Raw genomic sequence first — 12,805 nt, forward strand, 5'->3', positions numbered from 1 at the left:
ACAATTATACTCCCCAGAGGTAGGTTTTGAAGTGCTCACTGTCAGTGAGGCAGATTATATTTCCATATTATGCACAGCATATCATGAATTTGGTGTAAATCTCAATAAATTGAACTGCCCATAGCAGGGACTCCTTATAGCATTGATTTTCCGAACATTAAAAAAGGGACACATTTACAGTAAGGCATATTATGGTTCCAATATATAACAGCAGATCAAGAAATTGGTGTAAATCTCAATAAACCGAGCTGCCCATAACAGTTTTCCTTATGGCATTAATTTTCTGAACATTCAAAAAGGGACACATATACAGTTTTCAGGGGAGAGAATGTTTGTATAGATACAAATTAATAAGTATTTAAACATGTTACAAAACTCAAATAAAGACTGTTAATGTAATTGATTTTGTTTTACTTTGAAACTATTTTCTGAAAAAGATGACCGGCTTCTGTTAGGTGCAGAAATAAATACTCTTTTTGCTGTTATGTGTTATTTTTTTGGCAGAAATGGAAGATTTGTACCAAGAGGAGCTACCAGCCATGACAGAGTGCAAGAAACACACAACCTTGAGCCTTCCATTACCGAAAAATCTGTAGGCTGTAGTTTACTTAGCCCTATGATGGTAAGTGTTGTTCAATGTAATTGCAACTGAATACTGTTGAGTATTACTATTAAGTAAACTATCTCTATACACAAGTTGAGCAACTACAACTCACACCATCAAGTCAAAAGTCAGACACAAAAATGAGTTGCAAGGTGATTGATACCATGTATAAGTTATGTATGTAGAGGTCAATTGAGGTCACTGCGATCATTGCAATATATCACTATCTCGATCATACTTCCATACACTTCCTCCTATTAAAGTGTTAAAAAGATATCGATTTATCTTTGCACAAGATTGATCTCTTACTCTCTGCAAATTGTGGAAGCATAACTTGAAGCCACTGCGAAGTCATCAAGTATATATTATATGAATTTTCTGGTGATAGTGAAATTCAGTTAAATTAAATTGCATGTATCTCAGAGATTTCAAAACAGTAAGGCCAAATCAGGACTGTACAAAATAATTGTACACTATTCTAAGCATATCCTACATTCTGCATTGCAGATGGCAAGTCTCTGACTTGTAGTTTTATTTCTCCATGGTATAAACAAAAAGTGTGACCATGGCCTTCAGTAAGTGTCAGCCTTTTTTTAAATTGTTGTCATAGAGCAGTGAGATACCTTGGCTATCTTGGAAAGGGGGGGGGGGGAGGGGAAGGTTGGGAGAAGATGTAAACTTTCAGTGAATGTTATTTTACTATATCAAATTTAAACAATTTCACAAATCTTTTGTGGCAGATGAACTTGGCATTTTCTCTTGTCACTCTGTTTTGGGGAATTTCAACATCGAAGGGTGCATCCTTGCAATCATTCATACATGTAAAACAAGTAAGTTTGATTTTTTAGACTTATGTGTAATCTACATGAAATGTGCTAGCTAATAGCCCACTAATTATTGGTAAAATGGAACCAATTAAGATCTGCTTGCTTGATAGAGAGCTTTCAGTGCTCCTTCTTTCATCTACCATAAAATGACAACAGAAACAATGTTGAACCAGTATCACACGCTTTGGTTTAAGTGCTTGAAATAACACTCTTGACTCATTTTGCTCCAAGCGACTATCGTGTAATGCACATTTACACATTTGACCTTCGCCTATTATACAATTGGTATCTCAAGTTCACGAAAACAGGCTGTGTGAACTCAAATCTCCATTTTCTTGTTTGTCGAAAAAGATCTGAGGAAACGACCGTGTTACTGCACTTGCTATAAAAGACAGACTACTGCATTTTATCCCTTTTCTACAACTGAAACTGATAAAAAAAAATAAGGTTTTCAAAAAGTTTGGCACAACTAGTAGACTGAAGAAAGCGATTAATCTTCTTTTTCATTCTAGTTCGTTAACGCACCATTTAATACTTTATTGTTTCTTTCCTTTCTCAGATTGGTACACACTGGAAGAGGAGAAAAATGAGAAATTGAGAGAGGCTACCAAGTGACACAGATTTGCAGTAGTAGAAGGATGTCTTTGGCTTGGATGATCAAGAATGTGATTGTAGCTGTTTTTATGAGAATTCATCTCTCTGTCCACAATTGATAATACATGTTGGTACAACTTCAATGAAACTTGCATAGAGATGGCCTGTGATGAAGAGACATGTGGATGTGCTCAGGAATTTTATGTCAAAGGTCATTTAGGGGTCGGTTTAGTTAATTGTTTTGAAACGCTTCTTCCTGAGTCCACGGATGGACATGTAGATGTATGCAAAACGTGATCATAATTATGGTCATTCGGGGTCGAAGTTTCAGAAATTTCAGGTTCAAGGACACTTTGGCCTGTTCTTTAACTACTTAACTGTTAGCTCAAAATCTTTTCAAATTAATCTTTCTTCTGATTATAATAAGCTTAACTTACCACTTTCTATTGGAGTTAAAATAATTTGCACAATTATGTGAGGTCCAAGGATGAAATTATGACTAAAACATTAATAGTATCGTTGGAAACCTAATCATTGTCTTGCAGATGTTCGGTTTGCCTGTGCATAGTGTCAACATACAATTGTAATTAAATGAAAAATATTAATTAATTACCAATAAGTAAATAATTAAATTAAGAAAATACATTTGGTATTAGGTCATCATTATCAACAACAATGTGAACATAGATCTTCTAAAACCTTCCTAAGTAGCTTAATGGTAGTCAATATAGGTCCTAAATTATAGCACGCTATAATGGCAAGAAGTTTCAAAAAGTACCTTCCTGGAGGTCTTTACTCTCCAATTGTGCTCAGATATTGTTAAGGAACACACAAGATGACTGCATGGGAAAATTTCCTCAAAGGTTGTAATAAAAACAGTTTAAGAATTCTGACGAAAGGTGACCACATTTGAATATCAAGCATATTTGGGGCTAACACAGCATACCATTAAATAAGCTACCAGAAAATAAGCTACTGGCACAGGGCTGAATTTTTTCTTAACAAAGGTTATTGGGAGAGAGGCTTTGATCAAGTTTTTCAAGTAACAGGTATAGGGTCCATTTCTTGTTCTGTACTGAAAACTGTTCAAGTGACTTTCAAGTTGTATCCATGTGCAAAAGTGCTGATCAAGGTCTTGGTATCCCTGTTACATTTCACAGTGGATGTCGAGCAATCAGAGTTTCAGCATGTGACGATGGTTATGCTGTAAATATGTCCTCAAAATTTTGATTTCAGTATTGCATTTTTTTATAGTAATTCATTGTATAAATATTTGAGGAATAAATTAAACTAAATTGCGAAAGTTCACTTAGTACTCACTCATTAGATGCAAATAAAGTTAGCTATCAGTAACATTGATGATGTTGGTTTATAATTTATGTTTGCTTTTTCTCAATTTGAATGCATTGCAACTTAAATGGAGAATAAATTGGCATAATAAATAGTATTAATAAGGAAAGGGGTTATTGAACCAGGAATGAGGTAGAAAATCAGTTTAATATTAATCAGGATAATGGTGACATCAACCAGGAAATGTTGTTTATTTAACCAGAAAGGGGTGGAACATTCTGTGAAATTAAACGGATAGTATTAGCACCGACCAAGGAAAGTGGTCGATTTGACCAGGAAAGAGGTGAAATATTTCATGATATTAACCAGGATAGTATTAGCACCAACCAGGAAATGTGGGCTAATATCACCAGGAATGAGGTGAATACCCATTGATATTAGCCAGGATGTATTAGCATCAACCAGGAAATGTTGGCTAATATCACCAGGAATGAGGTGAATACCCATTAATATTAACCAGGACAGTATTAGCATCAACCAGGAAATGTTGGTTAATAACACCAGGAATGAGGTGAAATACCCATTGATATTAACCAGGATGTATTAGCATCAACCACGAAATGTTGGTTAATATCACCAGGAATGAGGTAAATACCCATTGATATTTACCAGGATAGTATTAGCATCAACCAAGGAAAGTGGTAAATTTGACCAGGAAAGAGGTGAAATATTTCATGATATGAACCAGGATAGTATAAGCATCAATCAGGAAATGTTGGGCAATATAACCAGGAATGGGGTGAATACCCATTGATATTAACCAGGACAGTATTAGCATCAACCTGGAAATGTTGGTTTAAAACACCAGGAACGAGGTAAAATACCCATTAATATTAACCAGGTTTTATTAGCATTAACCAGGAAATGTTGGTTAATATCACCAGGAATGAGGTGAATACCCATTAATATTAACCAGGACAGTATTATCATCAACCAGGAAATGTTGGTTAATAACACCAGGATTGAGGTTAATACCCATTGATATTAACCAGGACAGTATTAGCATCAACCAGGAAATGTTGGTTAATATCACCAGGAATGAGGTGAATACCCATTGATATTAACCAGGACAGTATTAGCATCAACCAGGAAATGTTGGTTAATAACACTATAGGAATGAGGTGAAATACCTATTGATATTAACCAGTATGTATTAGCATCAGCCAGGAAATGTTGGTTCATATCACCAGGAATGAGGTGAATACCCATTGATATTAACCAGGACAGTATTAGCATCAACCAGGAAATGTTGGTTAATATCACCAGGAATGAGGTGAATACCCATTAATATTAACCAGGACAGTATTAGCATCAACCAGGAAATAATGGTTAATATCATCAGGAAAGAGGTGAAATGCCCGATGACCAGGACAGTGTAAAATTTCCCCACGAAATTTAACCAGGCTTTCCTGGTTATATCTACCAGGATTTTGTTAAAAATCTCATTCACCAAGCAATTTGGTGAAAATCACCAGGATATATTGGGTAGCATATAACGCAACTCCTGGTGATAATTTCACCAGGAACTGGTGAAATTTCACCAGTTTTTTTTAGAGTGTATTGTCTGTAAGGCTCTTTACTACAGCAAGTTGAGTTTTGTGAGCATGCAATGAAATTATCTGGATTAACCGGTAACAGATAGTGCATAATATCCAATTAATATGTTCTAGTCTGGCTCAGTATCACCTTATACCTGCATTGTACAGCCTTATGTAAAACACCACGCCGGCCAATGGAAGGAAAATATTTATGTTACGTACCTTGTATCTCAATAGCATAATAAACGTCTATTTACCAAACTGTAACAATTTTTGTTTTCATGTAAATGGTTTTTATTTCAATAGTTTGTTTTCTGCATCTATTCATTGACTGGTTGAAAGATGCGCTTTGGAATATTTCATTAATATTTTTTATAATGTTAGGGCTATAGCGGACATAACAACTCAATGTACACATGTAGGCAATATAACGGAAGTATTGCTGAACTTTTAATAATTTATATTGCTACAGCATTGAAAATGATTCATTTAAGGTTATATTTTAAGAAAAGGGGTTTTCCCGTTTAGGCCCCTCCCAGCGGACGCAAGTTATATTTGGAGCCCACCCCCAACCTTTCGCCTCCTTCCCATAGATAAAAATAGGAAAAAGGGTAGACAATATATGGTGCTGTAAAAAGTCATATGTCCATGTCAAAAAAAAAAAAACATTTTCGCAGGCTAACCCCCCACCCCCCTTAAAAAATAAATGGTAGGCCTACAACATATTTGGGTGTAAATCTAAACACATTTTATTCGAAAATGTATTTGGCCCAAAAAGATTTGTCCAAAAGAAAATTGAGCACAAACACATTTCAAATTGGAAAGCGAGGGTTGGGGAGGGGGAGGGGGGTCGGCTCAGTACAAACCTTTGTTTGAAATTTCAAGTTTGAAAGTTGAAATTGATAACCCTATTGTTTGAATGACGGTACAATCCCTTCGAAACAGGTTCTATTTACAATACAAGTTTTGTATGGGTATGGATTTCGAACGCTTTCGCTCAATTCCATTCAGTAGTTCTGCGATACTTTGCAGGAATTTAGTTTCGTTCTTAATAAAAACAAAAGATATCAAATGAATATAATTTTCTAAATAATTACGACATGATAATCGACAATAAAATGATTTATTACTTTGTGGCGGCAAAAAGTACATATTTAGATAATTCCTTCAAATACTTGTATTACTTGCTGTTCTACGATATTTCGATTCGGGCTCAGAAGACAATTATAGGAGACAAACTGGGGGCGATAACGATCATAGCTTATTGTATTTTGTTGATTTTGGGAACTGTATTTAATATCGCAGATTTGATTAAATGCCATTCTTGATGCTCATCTTTATTGTTTGTGTTTTAATAGAGATTTGGTTAAGGTATGATGGACAAAACGGAAAGTCCTTTTTTGAGCTTGTCCAGGCAAATTATTACATATTTAATTGCCCCAGACTCACAGACACACATGGAGGAAGAATTGCAGTTTTGTATAAATCTTCTATTTCTGCAGTTAAATATAGTAACCCGTTTGAGGCCTCAACATTCGAGATTTTTGAATTTTCCTTACGAACAAATCCAAAGAACTTTCATATCATTTGCATTTATCGGCCCACTGGATCAATATAAGATTTTTTGGATGAACTAGAAACATGATCATCTCTTTGATGCACCAGTAAAGAAAATGTTCATTTGCTTGGTGATTTTAATATTCACTTGGACCATCAATCTGAATACAGCGTTAAATTGTTTTCAGAAAAATTGGATTCGTTTGGTCTGTCGTAAAATGTTAAAGAGCCTACTCACCAAGCTGGCCACATTTTAGACCCAATTGTTTATACTTCATGTAACCTTAACTCAAAGATTGAAAATATTGCCATCACTCACATGCCCGTTTCAGATCATTATTTCATCACTGGGTCAATATGCAATTCTTATATGATTCGTCCTGGCTCATCTGAAGCTATCCCGTTTCGTAAAATTAAGGAGGTTGACTTGGATCAATTCTGTCACGATTTGTGTGCCAAAGTACCATATTTTGACATCGGTTGTTGTGATTGCTCTGAATTGGACAGTGCTATAAGAAGTGTATTAGATCATCATGACCCCTGAGATGATATAGAAATCCTTTTTCTCCCAAAAAGGAGCCGTGGTTTAATGGAGACATAGCTGTCGCAAGACGTGCACGTAGAAAGGCAGAGAAGAAGTATCGTCGCTCACACTCGGCAGATGACAAAATATCCTACTACAACAAAATTCATTGTGTCCAGAAACTCATGAGTGAATCGAAACGGATGTTCTTATATGGATAAATTGGAATCTTCTACGAAGAATCAAGCAGATCTGTTTAAGATCTTTGATCGTATCACAGGATCATCAGTTCACAATGTTTTGCCTACCAAGTTTGATACTCCCAATCTTCCTAATTTGTTTGCTGATTATTTTGTATCTAAAATTGCTAAGATAAGAAGTGATCTTGATTCAGAAGATCAGGTTTCTATTCCTGCAGGTGACGGCCATGACTGTCATTACAAAATTAGCTGTTTTACCCCCACATCAGTTGAAGAACTTCAATCTATTTTGCAGTGCTCTAAACTCAAAACTTGTAAGCTCGATCCATTACCTTGAAATATTTTACAGAGATGCTTGCCTATGTTATTACCATTATATGCTCAAATATTCAACAACTGCCTACTAAAAGGCATTTTTCCAAGTACCATGAAGCTAGCTATTATTAGGCCCTTATTGAAAAAGTATAACCTGGATCCTAATGCATTCAGTAATTATAGACCTGTTTCAAATCTAAGCTTTGCATCCAAACTAGTAGAAAAGATTATTTCTATTCGTATTCACGACCATCTGTCTAAACTTGATGCAAATCCACCCTATCAATCTGCCTATAGGTCTGGTCACAGTGTAGAAACTGCATTACTTCTGATAGGCTGTAAATATCCCTTGACTCTAGTCATGCAGTTATAATGTTACTTCTAGACCTTAGTGCAGCGTTTGATACCATAGATCATAACATTTTTCTTGATAGATTTCAAAAATTGTTCGGATTTTCTGGCACAGCTTTAGACATTTTGAAATCTCACTTGACTGACAGAATATTTAAAGTTCAAATTTTAACCCATCAATCGTCAAACCATAAACTTAATTTGGTGTCCCACAGGGAAGTGTCTTAGGTCCCTTATTATTTACTTTATATACCAAGCCTCTCAATGATTTATTAGCTAATAAGTCTAACATCTCTTTTCACATGTACAGTATGCAGATGATACGCAGATATGGACTAAAGTAACCTAGATGACCCAACTGATATCCAAACTAAAGTCAATTTAATTCAGAGTTTCTGAAATCAACAATTGGATAAAACTTGACAAACTGAAACTTAATCCTTCTGAGTTGTTATTGATGTCCCCAAAATCTAGACGGAAACCCTTATCAAACATAACTTTAAATCTCTGCGGAGTGATTGTAAATCCATGTCATCAGGCTCCCAACTTAGAGTAACACTTGATGCAAAGTTCTCTCTTGAACAACACATTTCTAATGTCATTAAATTTTGTTGTATACACTTAAGGAATATTAAATCAGTCAGACCATATCTCTCCCAAGAAATGAGAGCAATAATCCATGCTTTTGTTACATCCCGCCATGATTTCTGTAATTTTCATTGGCCTTCCAAAAAATCTGGTAATTCGTTTGTAAAAGAATTCAAAACTGGGCTGCCAAACTTATCTTCAAGCAAACTAAGTTTACACATGTTACCCCTCTTCTTAAAGCATATACACTGGCTTCCAATTGAAACGCGTATACATTTCAAAGTCCTTAGTTTAATCCACAATTGTAGTAATTATTATTTATCTCCAAACTACCTTTCAGAAATTCTTAGAGTAAAGCAATACAAGTGTGCCACCCGTCAGTCAAAATGTATTACCCTCCTTGAACCCAGGACCAATGGGGTTACTTATGCCAACCGTGCTTTTTCAGTTTCTTGTCCCAAATTGTGGAATTCCCTCCCAAACCATTTAAAATGTATACCCAATGAATCACTTTTCAAATCTTAACTAAAAACCTACCTCTATGCTAAACATTTTTCAATTTGATTTGTAACTATATTTCATTGTTGCATTTTTGTTTTTGCTTTTCTTTCTATTCATAGTTATATGTATGGCGCTTTTGACAACTATTTTGTTTATAATTATAGCGCATTACAAAATTTAGTTATTATTATTATTATAGTTATTATTATAAAGCTTATATTTTTAGTGTTTTCTACTAAGCTCGCACAATGTTTTAAATTCAAAGTAAATATTCAATACGGCTTTTAGCCATCATAATATTATTGTTTAGCTCATTGTTTGACACGCAAAATATTCTTCTCAATAAGAACTTAATCACCCTGTCATAGTGTTCCTGCTAAACAGTCAAACACATTCAATGAAATTCAACAGTGAAGCACATTATGGTGACGATCCAGCAGTGTCCGTTTATGCAAGGCGTCTAATACCGTAATTTTCAAGTTTGGAGCTAAACAATCGGAATCATTTTTGTTAATATTTTACATTCACTCCTTATTACGTATGACTAATTTGAGAGCTAAACAATCATGCGATATCTAGTCTGCAGACTCCAACCAGGGAGAAGTGCAACTTATATTCAAGAAGATTAACTGAACGTAACAAGAATCAGTCCTTCTTTAACTTGTATTCTTACATTTGTGTTGTCTGAAAGCCCGCTCAGTTCAAGTTTCCTTCGATTGGTTTCATGGGAACATATGGTGATACATTAAACAACCAATGAGAGCAATTTTGAGCCAGGTCGATAACGCGGGAACTTCGAAAACGCGGAATTGATAAACCGAGTTCGGTAATCGAGATACCGGGTTCAACGGATTCCGCGTTATTGACCTTGCTATATATAACAAGGTCGAAAACGCTGAAACGAGAGAAATTTGTCAAGGGAGGGTGACGAAGTCTTTCGGGCGGATTTCAGCCTTTATGCGCCAGGAAGTGGTGCGGGTCGTTTATATATGTAATCCTGAGATCACCAGTCCAATGGCTTCACCACTTGACCACAATGCCAAGTTGATATAATATTTGGCCTGCTTTTGAAACGGATGTTGCGATGGTGAATAATTTATTTCAACATCTCGTTTGGCATTTCTAGAGGTTCCTTTGAATCACCAAGTTAACTTCATCATGACATCAGGCGCGTATACAGGGGGAAACCCCTACCCTTAGACCCCTCCAACAGGACGGCGATCACTACGTTTCATCAACTTTTGGACCCTACCTGCCGAAATTCCTGTACACGCCCCTGGACGTATATTGGAAATAAGTACGGTATACAAAGGAGTTCTAGGTTTTTAGTTCAAACGCACACATAACAGTATTTTTAGTTTCATGACAACATTCCTTAGTTTCCAACGTTATAGTGTACTTATGTATGTCGACTAAAACTAGACCTGTAACTAAACTATCCCATTAATGAGTTTTTAAATCATAACATATGTATATATTGCGAAACTATTGCCTCGTTGTGGTAATTTCATGTAATACTGTAAATCTGTGACATGGAATATCTAGGTCTACAAATTGTGATCTGTAATCCGAGTAGAATAATATTTCTTGCAAATATGCTTATTATTCATTGAGTTATTTCCAATAACAAACTTATTTCTTTGAAATATTTCTTAAAGAAAACTTTAGCGTTACTTGAACGTAGTGTTATTGGCCTTCAGGACGTTTGATAACAATATCTTGTTAAACTGGGAACAATATTATACCTAGTTAAAAAACTATTTTACCCTCTCTTGACAAAATCATCTGGCTTCGCCATTGCAAAAAACAGCTGAAAAACAGCTGCATTACAGCTGAAATGCGCCTTAAACACTTCTTTTACCCTCCCTTGACAAAATCATCTACTTTTGCTATTGTAAAATAAAACATTTCCGCCTTTCGACCTGCATTGAGGGAAACATCCTACAACCCCATCACCTTCCTGGCGCATATTGACTGATATGCGCCGAAAACTCTTCACCCTCCTTTCAAAAAATCTTCTGGTTTAGCCATTTATCGTGTAAACACACATTTCCGCGTTTTCGACCTGCATTTAGTGTGAAAAAAACCTAAGCCCTTTACCAACCCTCCTGGCGCGTATTAGCTGAAATGCGCTCTAAAAACTTCTTCACCCTCCCTTGACAATATAATCTAACTCATCCTTTGTGAACTTAAGATTTCCGCGTTTTCGACCTACATTTAATGAAATAGCTTAAAACCCGCACCCCTTTCTGGCGCATATAGGCTGAAATCCGCCCAAAAGATTTCGTTACCTTCTTTTGACAAATTCCTCTCGTTTTCCGCGTTTTCGATCTTGCTAACAAGGTCGATAACGCGAAAACCGTTGATATCGATCCCGGTATTTCTATTACCGATCTCTGTTCATCAATTTCCGAGGTTTCTGGGGTTTCCAAATTTCCGCGTTATCGACCTGGCCAGCAATTTTGCTCATTTAAAGTAAAACTTGCAAAAATTAACCACAAATTAAGAACACAACGTATGCAATAACAAGGCGTATGACTTAATAAAAATATGTTATTTGGAGGATTTCCCACAATGGATGATTCGCAGCCACTGCTGTACTCCTACTGACCAATTCAATGTCTGTTCGCATGGTTAATTTGACACGTTTACTGACAATGTTTGAGGGGGACAATGGGCACGTGGTTCGTTTACCTATTTCTACTCATTAGGTTAAACTGGTTCGTGTTATCTATTATTATGCTAATGAGATATTTACGGGAGTTCCATGTGTGGCATTCTTACCACTGACTTGCTTTAGAACATATATTGTTTGAATCAATCGTCTGTATAATGTAAGCGCTGTATATATTTGTACAGAAAATAGGCCTACTGTGTACTAAAACGGTGATGATGTTATCGGGTAGAAACATGGAATGGATGTAATGGGCTCTCTAAAAACATACAGATGCATCTCTCTGAAAGGGGAGGCGAAGGGGAGGGCCATTGGCCGGAACAGGTAAAGCATGTCTGAAGGGTGGAGGAAGTTAGACTAAACTTACTGAAGAGGATACTGAACACGGGGAATTGCAATTGGATAGAGCATTGATAGTCTAGAAAGTGAATAATCATAGATCGGTATTACATTTTTGGGGGGATAATTCGACCAAGCAATACTGCCAATGTATAAGATGTTACAGTGATACATTTTCCGTGGTTACAGCTAGTTATGGAATGGCATTGGGAACATGACATGCTGAATAATTTTCATTTATGTTGTATCTTATTGATGGTATTACTGAATAGATATTTTCTTTTTTACTTTGGGAGTGTCGGGTGAGGCGGGATTGGGCGACTGAATTATTTCTTTCATTGCTTTAGTAACACGTCATTCAATGTGGAACATATTTTAACTGATGACATTAACGTGAATGTGTGGGGATGGAAAGTGAAACTTTTTATGAGGTTGCTCTGAGGAACTAATGAAGGTGAGAGGAGTAGCGATATATTAAACTGATTATATTCGTTGTGTAACCATTTTGACTCTGTGAGAAAGATATATATATATATATATATATATATATATATATATATATATATATATATATATATATATATATATATATATAGTGAGAGGTGTATAAGTGAGAGGTTGGTGTGGGGGTGGGGATTTCAATAACACTGTATTGTAAAGGGCAAAGCAGGGACGTCATGATCGAATCAAGTACAGTATGAAGTTGTATTTACACGAGGAATATTAAAATAATAAACAGTTCTTGTTCAAAATTATGCATTATAAAAAACTGAAGCTCATGATGACTTTGTAAATTATTGCTTAACATTTATGATAAAAGAAAGTAAAAATAAATATTAATTGA

The 12,805-nt window shown here is 35.6% G+C and overlaps 1 protein-coding gene across 1 annotated transcript in view; it reads right to left on the reverse strand.

Moving 5' to 3' along the window:
- LOC139969340 (uncharacterized) overlaps positions 1-12,805 on the reverse strand; it is a 79,904-nt gene that overhangs the window by 22,031 nt on the left and 45,068 nt on the right. The gene's annotated exons all lie outside the window — the stretch shown is intronic.

The sequence above is a fragment of the Apostichopus japonicus genome, chromosome 7, assembly GCF_037975245.1.
Source record: "Apostichopus japonicus isolate 1M-3 chromosome 7, ASM3797524v1, whole genome shotgun sequence".
NCBI classification, from domain to species: Eukaryota; Metazoa; Echinodermata; class Holothuroidea; order Aspidochirotida; family Stichopodidae; genus Apostichopus; species Apostichopus japonicus.